General features: G+C 37.5%; 1 protein-coding gene across 2 annotated transcripts in view; it reads right to left on the bottom strand.

Moving 5' to 3' along the window:
- Gabra3 (gamma-aminobutyric acid type A receptor subunit alpha3) overlaps positions 1 to 16312 on the bottom strand; it is a 228011-nt gene that overhangs the window by 45106 nt on the left and 166593 nt on the right. The window lies entirely within an intron of this gene.

Raw genomic sequence — 16312 nt, forward strand, 5'->3', positions numbered from 1 at the left:
AAGATAACTCTGCTGCTCACAGAAACTGCTACCGCTTTGTTAGAAGTGATGGCTCTTGGAAAACACACACACACACCCCAACCATTTCAGAAAAAATGCAAATGTATCAGAGGACATCAGAAAGCTCATGCTCTTATACACATGTAGAGAAAATACATACAGGTTCCACAATGGATGGAGTGTGATCGGCACATACTCATTCCTTTGCACTAGCCTGTGTAAGTAATCTATGTCAGGGTTTTCCCTCTGAGTTCTTTCAAATTTTTGAAGCTCAGCTTTTCTTGGCTTAGAAAATAGCCTCTTATGTAGAAATGACACCTGCACAGCAAAAATATGGAGTTCTTCAGAACCCAGCTCCAAGGACTATTTCTATCTGGCATTTATGCCTCCTGGCTCACATTGAACCCAGTCCCTGCCATCTCACTGAAGTTCTAATAAGCTGAGAAGCTGGTTATCAATTATAGTGCCATTCATTCCCCCGACAGTTTTCTCAATTAGACAAGCACCTCTGCTCATTCCTTTTTAGGATCCAGAATTCCTGCTTAATAAAATATCAGTACATCAGAGCGAGGGCAATATGTCTCAATTCTAGGAAAAACCAAAGGAGCCCATTGGGGAAATGTCCTGTGCAGGGAATAAAGAAAGGTCTGTGAGGCATCCCCTGTTCAGACTCCCCCTTTCTCACTCTCCTCAATCCCGGGGCCACTATAACAGGACCAGGTAGCAAGACCCTGGCCAGAGGATATCCCCAGGCCATCGCTGCCTGACATTGCTTCTCCTTTGCTTGATGAGAGTGAGATACCAGAGGATATTTATTTATTGTCAAATTACAGATATCTATGTGTCTAAGAAGGCACAGGAGGTTCAATGTGTAATTGTAATCATTACAGTGATCACTGCTAATAACCCCTGAGATGTGCACAGCATGCTACAACTTCGAAAGCAGAGTTATATTCTGCAGTCCCATTCATGCCTGCCCCTAACATTTGTAATGCAGGGACCCCGGGTGCCTGGAGCTAAGGATGCTATTTGTTCCATTTGCTCCCCATGGTGACCCTGTGAGCAACATATTGAAGCCATTATTATCATCCCTGTTTCAGAGACAAGAAGTGGAAGTGTTTTTCAGAGTTGAAGTGATTTTCTCAGAGTCGCACAACCTGCAGAACTGGGGTGTAAATCCAGAGCTCTTTCCATGTCAGCTGTCTTCTGCTCATCTGAGGATAAATGTCTCTTCGACTCCTTGGGAATCTTAGTCATGTGAAAGATGCTTCAATTACCTATGCTTCCCTTTAAGTGAGAATTTCCCATGTGTAAGGTAGTTGTGGGTGCAATCAGCGTTCTTTCTGTTGCAGAAAAAGCTTGACAGAGTCTTAAAAGTCATAGCAAGGTGGAAGGAGAGAGGGAAGGAAGAAGAGAGTACAGTATGACAAGGAGGTCAGAGAGCATCAGGCTATGTCTAAGAACCAATGGGAAGAACACAGCCATAATTTCACTTGAGAAGCCCCTGCCCCCACAAACATCTGCTTCTGTTCTGCTCTGCTCTTAGGTGGGATGGTCAGGAAGTGGATGGAAAAGCAGATAGGAAAGTTATTATAAATCAGTTCTGCTCCTAATCAGAAATCACTACCTTTGCATCCTGCCTTTGTAATTTATTTGTTGTGGTCCCGTCCTCCACTTCCCAAGGACCACTGGGGAGACATAAAGTAATTTCCCCTCCCCTTGACTTTACTCCTAAGAGGCAGTATCTTAGAAATAATAATATAAGTACCAAAAGGGAACACACATTTTTCTTTATTAAACCCTCATGGACACTTTCAGTATACAAAAGAAGTAACAGATTTCTCAGTGAATTACACCTCTCTTGTGTCTGGTTCTCTGAGTCACGAAGCCCCCCACCCTTCTCCATTAAAAAATAAAGGTCAGATTGGCAGGATGGCTGGCTGGCTTGAGAGTTGAGCTTTTTGTGCAAGACATGTGGGACAAAGGATTCATTAAAACTTCAAGGGTACTCGTCATCTAGTTCCAACCTCTTGTTGCTTAGATGGGCTCAGTGGAACCACCGCCTGCCTCGCAAGTGCAGGGTCCTGAGTTCGATCCCCAGTACTCACCCCCCTTAAAAAAAAAAAGAAAGAACAAAGAGAAAAGATGGGTGTTTGCTGACGACCACACAATCGGTTGCTTCCTTCCAGCTTGGAGCTCTTGCTAATGGACACCTAAGCAGATTTGCTTTAGTTAGCCTACTTTAAACAATATCTATTACTGCTGCTCTGACCATCTGTGAACTTATTTGACAGTCATCAACTTAGGCAATGAGCCAAGATTAGAGATACTGGCCAGTTAGCCACCTCGAGACTGACTGAATGGAAGGCAACTGAGTCGGATTTTCAGGCTCATTCCTGCTTGTTTGTTTATCTCAGTTTTGTCATATATCCAATGACTAACATCTACAGTTTTCTTCCAAATAGTCCATTTTCTAATCTCTGTAAAATAGTTTTCTTCCCTAGCCCTAGAGGCTGAACAGATAACTGACAGAAAGCCTTGCCATTCAGAATAAAGAGTGTCTACACAAAAGAGGTACTAACCCTAAAGACTCAACATGCATAGAGCCTCCTATATCTAGAGATGAAGAGAATACATATCTGTTTTCAGTCACAGATGCTAAAATGCATTCATTACTTTATTCAATAAAATCATTGAGACCTACTTTGTCCTAGGCCCACTCCCTGGAAAGAGCTTGTGTGCAGGCATGAATCTAGCAAACATGCCTAGCACTCATAGTGCATCAGGCTGTAACTCAGACTTAGACAAGCTGACTGCCAAGGAGGAATAGTGTGTGTGGATACATGCAGTCCCAACACCACTTGACCTAGTTCTCAGGAAGGTACTGTGGGTGCAGAGAAGATGAAATAGTTATCATGCACATGGCCATCAGAGAAGGCCTTATAGGACCAAGATTACCTAAGACGAAGCTTCACAGATCAATGGAATGAGGTAGAGAAAGGCATTCTAAAGAACATTGCATCTGCTTGACACCATAATACTAAGTGAAATAAATCAGACATAGAAGGTTAAATATTGCATGGCCTCTCTAATATGAGAAACACAAAATATAACTAAATAGCAAAATAAAGGAGGAGAGATGGTAGGGCACATGGAGGCAGACTCTGTGGAGATGAGAAAGGAAGGAGAGAGGAGGGCTGGGAGGGGAAAGGGGGAGTAAAAATGATCAAGATGAGACATATATATACCAGTACCCCCCCAAAAATTGCCATATATGGCAATTTTTGGGGGGGTACTGGGGCTCGAACTCAGAAACTTGTACTCACGAGGCAGACATACATATGGCAATTTCCCAAGATGAATGTGATTATCACAAACACACATATATATATATATATATATATATGGGTGTGTGTTTATAATATAACTCATTACTAATGTATTGCAAATAGACACACATCTTGCTTACAATGATGCACAAAGGCAGAAATGAGTCTGGCTCATTTGGTAATGGCTTTGTCACCGTATTCTTTGTTGCTGAATAGTTGTTTTCTTTTAGCCTGCTACAGCAATTAGTTCATGTTTTATTGCTGCCATAGCCTCCTGATTTGTCTGTCTGCTCACAGTATGTTCTTGACACAACAGCTTTCTATCTTCCCCATGCACAGAGAATGACGCCCAATCCCTACATGGTTCGACATGATCTTGTCCCCTGCACCTCTTGCTTGTCTCTTGCTATACTTTCCCTGGCTCACTCAGCGCCCCCTATTTTAATATGGCAGGCTCTCTGACATTATTGCTTTTGTACTCACTATGTTCTCTGCCCAGGATGTTCTTTCAAAATACCTGGATGACTAATTCCTGCACTTTTCCCTGGTCTTTGCTTAATTAACATCTAAAAGAGGCTTGTTCTGACCTCTCTTCAGTTTCCCACTCACCCTCTGCGTAATAAATTTTAATTTCCTTTATCTTTTTTTTAGTATCTGACACGCAATATTCCATACAATTTATTTTCCCGTTTCTGTGTATTTTCTTTCTTCCCTTACTCTAAGGTTAGGGATTTTTGTCTTGCTTTCTTTCTGATGTGTGCCAAGAGTACAATGCAATACCTCACACATTACAGGTTTTCAACGAATATCCACTGAATGAGTGAATTATTGGATGGCTTTTCTTTTCTAAAGGCATATATTTCTATGAGAAGCTTGCAAGGAGTAGGTGTGGGTTGAGTAAGACCAAGTTCAAGTATTCACAGGGTTCCAGGAAAAAAGTATCTTAACATGATTCATTAATGTCAAAATATGTCAATTTCTCCCATTCCTTTCCTACAATTTCAGAGCTGAAAGACCCTTATAGAAAGTATCTAAGCTGGGCATGGTGGTCCGTGCCTGTTATCCCAGCACTCTGGAAGGCTGAGGCAAGAGGATCAAAAGTTTGAACCCAGTCTAGGCAACTTAGCAGCTTATCCAGACCCTGTCTTAAAATGAAAGCAATAAAAATAAAAAGGGATGGGGTTATGCCTCAGTGCAAAGGCCCTGGTTTCAGTTTCCTAACTCACTGTCATAGTCAATGATATTTATTGACCACTGGCTATGGACCAAGGTAATATTCTAAACAATGTACATCTGGGAAGTTACTAAGATTGTTCTCTACTTAAAATGTATATCTAAGTAGGGGAATACGAAAATAAACCCCAAGATAAATAGGCAAATTATGTAGTATATTAAAAGGTTACAAGCTCCATGAAGAAAAATATAATATTGGTAGAAAAAGTATTGAGAAAGGATTGAAATTTTTAATAGGGTGCCCAGGGATCACCTCACTGAATAGGTAACATGTAACATTTGAGCAAGGATCCGAAGAAATGAGAGAATGAAGCTACTGGAAATATGGAGAAAACTGCACTGAAAGTAGAAAGAGGGACAAATGTAAAAGCCTTGGGGGAGAAGCATGTCCAGTGTGTTGAAAGATTAGCAAGTAAACACCTATGGCTGTAGTGGAGCTATCAAGGGGGAAGAGCAACAGAAAGTAAGTTCTAGGAGGAAATTGTGGGATGTGGACTAGTAGGCCTAAGGGCCTCTAGGATATTTCAGATTTTTCTCTGAGTGAAATAAGAAGGCACTATAAGACTTTTTTCAGCAAGTCGAGTCAGACTTCAATTGACTAATATTTTAGGATTCTTTTGGCAGTTGTGTGAAGAACAAAAGCAGACAGATGAAATCCAATATTCATCATAATTCCGAATTCTCAAAAATCTGGGAATAGAAGGCAACTTTCTCAACTGATAAAGAGCATTTACAGAAAATCCACATCCAGCATTATAGTACTTTATAGTAAAAGACTTTAAGTTACTTACCCATAAGACCAGGCAAGGATGTCTGCTGTCTCTCATTCAAGTTTTGTTAGTGACTTAACCAATATAAGAAGGAAAATAAGGTAGAATGACCTTAATAAGGTAGGGGTATGGGGTTTCCCTTTGAGGTGATTAAAATGTTCTGAGATTAGATATTGGTGATGGTTGCAAAATTCTAACGGTAATAAAATTATTTAATTGTAGACTTTAAAAAGATGAATTGTATGATGTGTGAACCATGTTTCAATAAAGCTGTCAACAGCTAGGCAAGCAAAAGACCATAAGACAAAAACTGGAAAGAAAAAATCAAAACTGTCTTTATGTACAGCTGGCATGTTCAGACTTTCTGTGTATTTAGATTTAAGATGTCAATGTTCACCAAATTGCTCTATAAATTCGAAACACTTCCTTTCAAAATCCAAGAATGTTTTCTTTTTGTAAAACTGTTAAGCTGATTCTAAAATTTATATGGAAACACAAAGGATTTAGAGTAACTGAAACATCAAACCAAAAACTCTTCTATACAACAAAGGAAATAATCAATAGAGGGAATAAACAACCTACAGAATGAAAGAAAATATTTGCAAGCTATACTTCTGAGAAGTAAAAAATATCCAGAATTTATATAAAGTTAAAAAAACCTCAACAAAAACAAAAAACAAAGTAATGAATTTTAAAATAAACAACCATTGAATAGATACTTCTAAAAAAAAAAAACAGAAAAATGGCAAACAACTACATAAAAAAATGCCCAGTGTCATTAGCTATAAAGAAAGTGCAAATCAAAACTATAGTGACATATCACATCACCCAAATAAAAAGGATTAATTTCAAACGAATCAAAAACAGCAAAAACAAAGGATGGCAGATATGTGGAGAAAAAATGAACTCTTCTGCACTGTTGGTAGAAATGTAAATTAGTAAAGATAATATGGAGAACAGTATGGAGGTTCCACCAAAGTAAAGTAAAAATAGGTCTACTATTATCCAGCTATCCAACTTCTGGGTATACATTAAAAAAATAGAAATCAGTATACAAAAAAGAAACCATGTACATGTTTATTGTAGCACTATTCACAATAGCTAAGATACATTATCAGCCTCAGTATCCATCAAGATATGGATGGATAAAAAAATGTGGTGTATATCTCCCAGTAGAAAATTATTCATCCATAAAGAAGAATGAAATCTTTTCATTTGCCGCAAAATGGAAAGAAATCAAAGCCATTGTGTTAAGCAAAATAAGCCAGAAAGAGAAAAACAAGTACCATATGTTCTCTCTGATATGTAGGAGCTTCAGAAAAGTACCCCTGAACATAGAGTAGTGATTACTAGAGGATAAGAAGCACAAGGAGATGAATAATGGGAGGTTGAATTTTATCATTGTGCACTGTATGCATGCTCTGAAACACCACACTGGATTCCATTAAAATATACATTTAATACCTGTTAATAAAAATAGTATAATTATTTATAAAGAATGTAGACTAGGGCCGGGATTTAGCTCAGTGGTTTTGCCGCCTGCTGCGCAAGCGCAAGGACCCGAGTTCAATCCCTGGTACCAAAAAAACCAAAAAACAAAGAATGTAGACTTTTTTGTTCAATATCTCTTGCACTGCACTTTGTATGTGCAAATTATAACAACACTGAGATTCCATCTCACTCCAGAAAGAATGGCTACCACCAAGACTTCAACCAATAACAAATGCTGGCAGGGCTACGGGGAAAAAGGAACCAATCTATTTTGCTGAGAGTTTCATATATTCTTGACACAAATATTTTTATCATGTATTCACACTCCATTGTTGGTGAGAGTGTAAACTGATACAAGCACTATGGAAATAAGTATGGAGATTTCTCAAAAAACTAAAACTAGAGGTTCCATTTGCCTCTGCCATTTCCCTTCTAGGTATCTTCCCAGAAGAGCTAAAAGCATCAAACCATAGTGATACATGCACACCCATGTTCACAGCAGCACAATTCATTATAGTTAAATCCCTGAAACAGCCCATATGCCCTTCAACAGATGAATGGATAAAGAAAATGTGGTATTTATATTCAATGGAGTACTATTCTGCCATAAAGAAAGATAAACTTGAGCCATTTTTTGGTAAATGGATGCATCTTGAGCCCATTATCTTAAGTGAAATAAATGAGACATACAAGTTTAAATATCACATTGTTTTTCTTCTTTGAGAAACCCAATGTGTAAATAAGAAGTATAAATGGAGGCTAGCTATTGGGAAGGAGGAAGAACTTGTTCAAACGGGAAGGGGAGCAAGAGAGGGGAGGAAGAGGAAGGAAAGGAATGAAAAGAGGATTTTTAAAAAAGGAGAATGGAAAGAAAAAAATGGAAACAAAGCTTTTGTAAATGGGGAGGGAAAGAAGGGATGAAGAGAGGGGAGGGATTGGGGAAAAAAGAATTAAGATATATATTATATATTATGTGCAGGTACAAATTCCCCATGGTGAATGTGATCACTATGTATGGCAAACATGTACTAATTAAAAATAAAGATAAAAAGAGCATAGACCTTGACCTCAAAGCATTAGCAAAAATTAACCAAGAATGGATCATAGACATAAATTTAAGAACTAAAGTTTCTAAAGGAGAACTTAGGAGAAAATCTTTGCTACCTCAAATTAGGCAAAGATGTATTAGGTACTACACCAAAATCATGTTATATAAAACAATAAAATTCTTATAAATTGTATCTCATCAAATTTAAAACATTTGACCATCAAAAACATACTATAAAAATGAAAAAGACAAGGCACAAGGTGGGTTAAATATAGTTGTGAAACATAACTGATAAAAATATTTGTGTCAAGAATATATGAAACTTTCAACAAATGAGATATAGAAGGAATGTATTTCAATGTAGTAAAGTCATTTTCAATAAACAACTAACGTATCCAACAGGGAAAAGTTGAAAGGTTTTCCACCAAGACAAGGATACCTACTTTCATCATTTCTACTCAAAATCTTGCTGAAAGACGTAGCTAGAGTCAAGAGGTGAAAGAAAGAAAAGGCATCCAAATTGGAAAGGAAAAAGTTAAATTGTCCCTGTTTGTAGACATGATGCTATATAGAGAGAACCCACAAGACTCTACTAACAAACTGTTAGAATAAACAAATTCAGGCAACATGAAGAATATGAAAGCAACATACAAAACTTGGTGGCATTCTTGTACACCTACATCAACCTATTTGAAAAAGAAAAATGTAACATTCGTAATACTCATAGTAGTAAACCCATGCTTAGGAATACATTTAACCAACAAAGCAAAAGATTTCTATACTGAAAACTAGAAAACACTAATGAAAGAGACTCAAGAAGTTGCAAATGAATGGAAAGATATCCCGTGTTCAAAAACTGGAAGAATAGGGCGGGGGATTTAGCTCAGTGGTTCTGCCACCTGCCTCACAAGCGCAAGGAACAGAGTTTGATCCCCAGTAACAACAACAACAACAAAATTTGGAAGAATTAATATTATTTAAATGTTCATACTACTCAAAATGATCTAATGAAGATTTAATGCAAGTCCAATCAAAATATCAATATTATTTTCACAGAAATTTTAAAAACCTTATAATTCTTGTAGAATCACAAGAGATCCTGAATAGACAAAGATATCTTCAGCAGAAAGAACAAAGCTGAGAGCATCACACTACTCAGATTCAAGTATACTACAAATTGTAGCAATCAAAAGAGCAAGGAGCTAGCGTAGAAATAGACACATTGACGGATGGAACAGAATAGAAAGCCCAGAAATAAATGAACACATTTACAGTCAACTGATATTCAATGGAGATTCCAAGAACACACAACAGGGAAAGGGTAGTCTCTTTGATAAATGATTTGTGAAAATTGGATATTAATATGCACAAGACTGAAACAAGATCCTTACCTCCCATCACAGGCAAAAGCCAACTTGAAATAGATTAAAAGCTTAAGTGTAATACCTAAAACTATGAAACTACGGAAAAAAACCTAAGGAAAAGCTCCATGAAATCGGTCTGTGCAATGATATTTTTGGATAAGAACTCAAACGCACAGGAAACAAAAGCAAAAATAGACAAATAGGATTACATACAACTAAAAAAAATTGTACCCAGCGAAGAAGACAATCAACAGAGTGAAGAGACAACCTATAGAATGGGGAAAAAGTTTTTTCAAGCCAATGAGGGGTTAGTATCCGAAAAATATAAGAAACACATCTCAGTAGCAAGAAAACAAATAATACAATTAAAAACGGGCAAAGAGGGCTGGGGATTTAGCTCAGTGGTTCCGCTGCCTGCCTTGCTAGCAGAAGGACCTGAGTTCAATTCCCAGTACCAAAAAAAAAAGAAAATGGGCAAAGGACCTGAATAGCTATTTCTCAAAAGAAGACATAAAGTGGCCAACAGTTATATGAGAAGGTGCACAACATCACTAATCAAGGAGATTTAAATTAAAGCCACATCAAGCCACTGAAATGGCTGTTATGCAGCCTGTATCTCCATCAACAGACAAATGGATCGAAAAAAATGCTGTATCTATACATAATAGAATACTACTTAGTTATCAAGAAGGATAAATTTGAGACATTTGTGGGCAAATGGATGCACCAGGAAAACTGAATATTTAGTGAAATAAACCAGGCACACAAGCTCAAATAGCATATGCTACTCCTCATTTGAGTAAGACAAAGTATAAACTAAAAGCAAAATAAAGGATGGTTAGAAGGAAACAGATAAATCTTTTGCAAATTGGAAGTGGTCTAGGAGACTGAGGAGGGGGAAGAGGGGGAGGCAAGAGGAAGTAAAATTGAGGGTTGCTGTCCTCATGTACCAAATACCCACATGAGCTAAGAAGAATAATAATAACCATAAGAATGGAAGTAGGGAAGGGGATTTAGAGAAGGAGGAAGGAAGGGGGTGGGAAGGGATTAAAAAGAAATGGGCTGGTTATGTACATGTGCCTGCTCCCAAGACGACTGTAAACTCTGTGTACTGCAAACACGTGCAAAAAGTACATATGCACATATAGATAAATAGATGTTATGAAAAAGACAAAAGTATTTCCAAGGGCATGGGAAGAGGTAATCTTTCTATACTGTTGGAGGGAATAGGAATTGGTATAGCTTTTCTGGAAAAACAGTACAGAGGTACTTCAACAAATTAAAACATAGAATTGTGATATGATTCAGCAGTCTCACTACTGGGTATATGTCCAAAGGAAATGAAATCAGCTTGCTGAACAGATATACATACTCCCATGTTCATGGCGGCACTATTTAGGTAAAGCCAAGGTAGGGAATCAACACTGATGCCCATAAATTGATGAATGTGGTACACATACATAATTGAATACTATTTGGCCATAAAAGGCTATTCTGTCATTAGCAACAATATGGATAGGACTAGAGGATGTTACGTGAAATAAGCCAGACACAGAGAGACAAATAGATACAGAGAGTAGAACGATGGCTACCAAAGGCAGGGGTGTGGAAGCACTACAGACATTTGTCAAAGGGCCCCAGACTTCAGGAAAATATAAAGAACAAGTTCAAGAGATCTATTGTAAATAAGTGACTATACTCAATTATAATACAGTGTATAACTGAAAGTTGCCAAGAGAGAAAGTATTCTCACCACAAAAAATGATTAGTGTGTGAAGTAATGCATATGTTAATAAGCTTCACTTAGCTTTTCCACAATGTACACATTTATGAAAACATCATGCTGTATACCGTGAATACATATATGTTTTATTTGTCAATTTTAAAAAAGGATATGGATTCTAAAGTCAGACTGAGAGATTTAAAACCTAGCTCTACCACCTAGCAGGTGTGTGCAAGTTACTTTTAAATTCTCTGTACCTTGTTAGATGACATATTACACCTGCTAGATAAAGCCTCAAGACGGAATGATATTATGAAGGAAGTAATCATATGTTGAAGATAAGAAATCTGAGGAAGGAGACTCATCAACCTGGGTTAATGTCTTTCCACAAGCTCCCGAGATATGAGTGATGTTTAACACTCCACCCATTTCCCATGGACTGCACTACCTATGGATAAAAGTGTTTTTACATCAGGCACAAGATACACATATCAGAATCTCAAAGTAGGAAGGAAGAATGAAGTTAGCGATAAAAAATAGGCTTAACATGGTAGTTTGTCCCACTGATTATGCTATTCCATATCACAAGGCTAAGAATCCCTGCTATTGACTTAAAGTCGTTAGGTAAATCATTTTCTTCTACTTCTTTGGAATTAAGACAAATATCTATTTGGTCATTTGATGTCCCTATCTCATGGTCACTAGAAATATCTCAGTACATTTTCAAAATGAGCACATACATCAGAGCTTAGTCTTACTATGCTACTTGCTGACTATTTGTCCATTTTTCATATCATTCATATAAAAGCCAAGTATCTGCACTGCATTTGTTACACTGTGCTTTTCAACTTTGGGATGTTCTTGGAGGGTGCATATGTCTTGCCTCTTGGACTAGATTAAATAAACACGTGTAAATCATTTGCTTCTAGATGGGAATCCACTCAATGCACTAACAGTGAAAAAAACATTCCAACTCAGGAGGTTTAGTATCCATGTCCTTGTCCCCTGCTCCAATCTGAGCACTTGCATGCCCCTGAAATTCATATGATGCAACATAATCCCCAATGACAAATGGGAAATTGTAGGTCCGTTGGGAGGGGATTAGGTGGTGAAATCTCTGATCTCACAAATGGGATTAGAGTTTTTAAAAAGAGATTCAAGGGAGCTTGTTAGCCACTTCTGCCATGTGAGAACAAACCAAGAAGGCACTGTCTGAAGCAGATAGCTAGAGAGACAATGAATCTGTTGTAGCCTTGATCTCGAACTTCCAAGCCTCCACAACTGTGAAAAATAAAGTTGTTTTATTTCAGTTTATTAGTACATGTGTACTACATAATGTTTATTTGCCTTGTGAGAAGTTAGTACATGCACATATCATGTTTTGATTCCTTTTCTCGTCACCCCCCCATGTCTTGATCCCCTTCCTTTCATTCATCCATGTTTGTAGTACATGGCATTTACATTCCTTGTGTGGAGTTGGTACACGTACATAACACATTCCCATTCCTTTTTTCATTCCTTATCCCTTCCTTCCCAATATGTTGTACTGGAGTTATTATTCAGTTCTGGAAACTGGCTTATTTCTTCCGTAATCCATTGTTTAGTTAAGAAAGTATTGTTTAGTTTCCATGTGTTTGCATACTTTGTTTTCTTTGGTTGTTGATTTCTAACTTCATTCAAGTAGTGGCCAACCTACAGCATGTGCACCGCAGCAGGCAGGCGGAACAGCAGCTGAGCATTGGGTAACAGATGTTTTTTCTAAACTAAAACCTCAGTATTCAGGTTGTAACTGCAGTGTTGACACTTTGCAATAAATAAGTGGGTTTGAGGTTGCAGTTTGGGCACTCAGTTTCTGAAAGGTTTTCCATCACTGTTCTATGGTCTGATAACAGCATTATATAATTTCAATTCTTTTACATTTACTTAAGGCTGATTTATTGGCTGGAATGTAGTCTATTTTGCAGAAAGTTTATGTGCTGCTGAAATGAATGTATATTCTGTTGTTGGGTGGAGCGTTCTGTAAATATTTGTTAAGTTCATTTGTTCGAAAGCTTTGTTCAACTCTGATATTTCTTTGTTGATTTTTTTGTCTAACTTATCTATTTGCGATAGTAGGGTATTGAGGCCCCTCACTATAATTTTGTTTGTGCCTATCTGATCTTTTATGTCCAGTAGTACTTATTTAGTGAAGTTGAGTGCACTATTGTTTGGTTCGTATTTATTAATAATTGTTACCTCTTCCTGTTGGATTGTTTGCTCAGCCAATTCATAATAACCTTCTTTGCCCCCATTTTTTTTTCTTCTTTGCCCTTTAGATCAGTTTTGGCTTGAAGTCCAATTTGTATGAATATAAGACAGCTACACCTGCTTTTTTTTCAGGTCCCTGTTGCATGGAACATTTTCCATCCTTTAATTTTTAGTGTATGAGTTTCTTTTTGGGTTAAATGTGTTTCTTATACATAAAATAATGTTGGATTTTGTTTTTTAATCCATTCTGCCAGTCTGTGTCCTTGGTTGGGGAATTACAACCATTTACATTGAGAGTTATTACTGATAGGTATTGATGGTATTGCCTTGTTCCTGACATTGCTTTATCTTCCTGTTGTTGATTCCCTATCTTTCCTTTCTACATAACCCCTCACCCTACCTGGTATATTCTTTGTATTAAAACTTTTTGCCATTGTTAGCTTCCTTGAGAATTTTTTAGCATGTTGGCTTGGTGGTCATGAATTTCTTTAAGTGCTCTTTTTCATGAAAGTATCTTATTTTTCCATCAATTTTGAAAGATAATTTTGCAGGATATATCATCTTCGGTTGGAAATTATTTTCTTTCAGGGCTAGAAACACTTCATTTCAAGCACTCCCGCTCTTTAGAGTTTTATGTTGAGAAGTCTGCCATAATTCCAATGGGGTCTTCCTTTATAAGTGATTCATTGCTTTTCTCTAACTGCTTTTAAGATTCTGCTCTTGTGTTGGGCTTCCAGGGTTTTAACTACAATGTGTCATGGACAGGTTCTTTTCTAATAATGGCTATTAGGGTTCTATATGACTCAATTCTTTTATCTTATTTGAAAAGTTTTTACCTATTAGTTTGTAAACAGGTTTTTTATGCCATCATGCTATCTTCTGATTTTTCACTAATTCCAATTAATCTTAGATTAGTCTTCCTTGCATGAAGTAGGAGCTGCCATTTTTAGTGTTCACTTGCTGTCATTAAGCTGTCTGTCACTCACTGGTCACTGACTGCAGCCCTGTCTCCTGGTTTTGAGCCTCTGTCCTCACACTGATCATTTCTGCAGCCCGTACTTTCAATAGAATTTTTACTTGCCTGAATTTCCATTTGCAGTCCTTTTATGGACTCCAATTCTTTTCTATGTTGATTGTGCATGTTTTTCATCATTTTGTTTAGCTCCTCTATCTTTTTATTAGTGTCTTCTTTAGACTCGCTGATAATTTTGTTTAGTTGGCCCCATATATTTTGACTTGTATCTTCTATGATCTTACCAATTGCTTTATTGAACTTTGTTATTTCCTCTGATGCCTTTTGAATAATTTGGGTGTGAGGCTTTGGTTTCCTCTCCTTCATGCCTCATGGATCAGCTTTAGGGGAGTTGGGAGTTTTTGAAAGCATTTTGTTGGCTTGTCTGGTCATGTTTCTATTTTTATTAATTTGTTTGTGTTGAGGCTTGTGGCTTGATTGCAGTGGAAAGTTTTGTTTCTAATATGGAGTCCTCTTTAGTTAATGTCTACTTTTCAGTAGTATCTTGGGGGCATAGCTAACTACTGGCCTTTGCTTGTGTCCCAGGATCCAACCACCTCTGTTTACTTAAGATGGGAAGTTGCAGCATGTTCTCCCCCAAATGGTCCACAGTATTGTTAATGATGCCTATGCAATCCAGATATTGACATCTCAAGAAAACCAATTAATAACAACAGCTATGACATCTTGGCTAAAGTAATAAAATTAGGATTAATTTTATCATTAAATATAAACTGAATATTGACAGAACATAATAACTGACAAAGCACCACGCTTGTCCCTAAAAAAGAGATCTATAATTATATTATGAACATTCAGACTAACCTAATACAGACCTACTACTGACCTACAGTAAATATCTACTAAATCGAACAACTTTACCTCTACTAACAGTAGCACAGTATTTAACAGCAGTAGTGTAAAGTCAACTATTTATGTATAGATTCATAAAGCTTAGCAGTTACACTAGTCAAGGTGGAGGCGGTAAGTAACTGGAGCATGAAAAAGCAACATTTGTAGCAGTAGTTGATGGAGTACGAGAAAGGTGAGAAAAGGATGACAGAGTGTCCTACTAAGGACTAAAAGGAAATCAATGATGGAGAAGAGTTGCTGGAAAGAAGGAACAAGAAAAAGAAGAAGAAAGGCAAACAGTAGAAACAGGAGATAAAAGAAGGAACAGAAAACAGTTGGAAGGGAAAAAGATAAAAGGAAACTAAAAGAAGAGAAAAAAAGTGGGAGAAAAATTCCACACCCTGAATAAAAGAAACAATAAAAGAAAGATTAAAACAAACACAAAACAGGAAAAGTAAAGAAAGATGGAGTGTAAGAAACAAATTTCTGTTACTGAATGATTGGTTACTTCTCCCAACCTACACATTATCTATTATACCTTTTAGTCCTTATTTACACTTTCAGTTTCTCACACCAGAGAAACTATTTGGTATTTACACATCTGTGTCCTATTTATTTCACTTAAGAGTATTGCCTCAATGCACATCCCTGTAGCTATAAATGTCTCTAATTTCTCATTTTTTATGGCTGAGTAGTACTCCATTTTATTTTATTTTATTTTTTAAAAACACATTTTCTTTATCCAGTCTCCAGTTGATGGACAATTGGGCTGCTTCCAAGTTTTAGCTATTACAAACGGTGCTGCTATGAACATGGGTGCACATATATCACTGGGGTATGATTCTTTTACTTCTTTTGGGAAGATATCCGGGAGGGGAATAGCAGGGTCAAATGGGACTTCCAGTCCTAGTTCTTTGAGGTATCTCCACACTGATTTCCACAGCAGTTGCACCAGTCTACACTCCCACCAGCAGTGGAGCAGGGTTCCTCTTTCCCCACAGCCTCACCAGCATTTGTTATTGGTTAATTTCATGATAGCAGCCATTCTTTCTGGGGTGAGGTGGAATCTCAGCCTAGTTTTAGGTTCTGGGGGTCTCTGTGGTGCCTTCCTGCATTGCAAGCCCCTCTGCTCTCTCTCCCTAGACTGTGGTTACCATTGAAACCAAGCTGTGTCTTTGCTGTCACCAGAAGATGGGGAACACGACCAGCCCCTGCTTCTCTGCTAGATGTAGGTACAAGTCAG

This window comes from Heterocephalus glaber, unplaced genomic scaffold (assembly GCF_053883595.1).
Source record: "Heterocephalus glaber isolate CG9 unplaced genomic scaffold, H.glaber_assembly_v1.0 deba00001164, whole genome shotgun sequence".
Classification (NCBI taxonomy): domain Eukaryota; kingdom Metazoa; phylum Chordata; class Mammalia; order Rodentia; family Bathyergidae; genus Heterocephalus; species Heterocephalus glaber.